Raw genomic sequence first — 1,433 nt, 5'->3', positions numbered from 1 at the left:
ACAAGGAAATATTTTCAAGTGGATCTAACCCAGAAAAAAGATTCTATAGAAGATGGAGTCTGGATCCTTTCAAAGACACTGGTCTAATGTGCTCCTAACATGATTTTACCCTAGATCTCATCCTCCAGTCACTACTGCCACTCAGACTTTTTTTCCCTGTGTGTCAAATACAACAGTCCTCAGCTACCTTCAACAAAGCTATGTTTATTTAGTCACGGCCTTTGTCCCATGTATAGAAAGTAGCAAGCAGTGAGGTCACAGCTAAAGCATTATGTTATTTTACATCACAAATAATTGGATGACTGCGTTAGAAAGCCTAGTTTACAAACAGTGTTTAGTACACAGGTTTAACTTAAATAACAGATTTTTAATTAAACTGATACAAATTGCTGCAGAGGGAATCAGAAATCTCATGCCTCACATCTGGCAGGCTCTAGAGGAAGTTTATTTAAATTTAAAGTCTGTAGTTTTCCCAAATAGGTAGGTTTGAACTTAAAAACTCTGTAGAGGAAAGAAAGGGGCTGATTTGGGAGAGTGAAAAGATGCGTCAGAACAGCATGTCCGCAGAGAACCTGAAACTAATGACGGGTGGAGGAAGAGAAAGGCGAGGGGAAGCCGGCTGAGAACAATACAGGGAAAGAGGCTATTCTAGGAGAGAGGGGAGGAAGCCAAGTGCAGCCAGGAAGGCAAACAAGTGTAACAAAAGCAAAGGAAGTGTATTAGGTTTCCTTTTTTCCTTCGAGAGGCCTTAGTCCCGCAAGCATGTATTTCTGTCCAAACGTGTCTGGTCACAGTCCTGAAGAGACATGTGCTGTGTGTAAATACACTGCTGCCAGACTCCTTTCTCTAAAAGGAGGAGAAAGCCAGCCTCAGGGTAACGCAAAATGACAGTACCGGTGGATCCCATCCCCATCAGCAGACTCTAAGTTAGTGTGGGAGTATTCCTCAGACTTCTAAGTAAACAAATGGCTTTCAGTGTCTGAAAATGAGTAAATATTTGTTATCAACTAAACCGGGAGTGAAATTACATTAACACCACCGTAATTTTTTTTTTTTTCATAGCGCTTGGCATTGAATTTAATTCTCCCCACACCCTCCCGAAGGTTTACTTTCTTCTGCAAGCCATTACTCAGTCAAAAACACCCGGCACGTTGCGAGTAATACGGAACTTAAACACGCTGCGAGCTGCAGCGCACGCAGACGAGCGCCATGAATAAGTGATGAGCCCGTCCCGCCCCGGGGACCCCTCCGGAGCGCTGCCCCGGGGGAAGCGGAGGCCGCGGGGCCGGGCGCCGTCGCCGTTGGCGCTGCGGGAGTTCAGCCCTGAGGGCCGAGGCGGCGGGGCGCACCGCACCCCCCCCACACACACACACACACGCGCGCGCACAGGGGCCGGCGGCCGCCTCGCTCCTCTCAGGTTTGAAAAAGCGGCC

This window comes from Apteryx rowi, unplaced genomic scaffold (genome assembly GCF_003343035.1).
Source record: "Apteryx rowi isolate R43461 unplaced genomic scaffold, aptRow1 scaffold_4, whole genome shotgun sequence".
Classification (NCBI taxonomy): domain Eukaryota; kingdom Metazoa; phylum Chordata; class Aves; order Apterygiformes; family Apterygidae; genus Apteryx; species Apteryx rowi.
The sequence above is the reverse complement of the archived record's forward strand: the minus strand, read 5'-3'. Positions refer to the sequence as shown.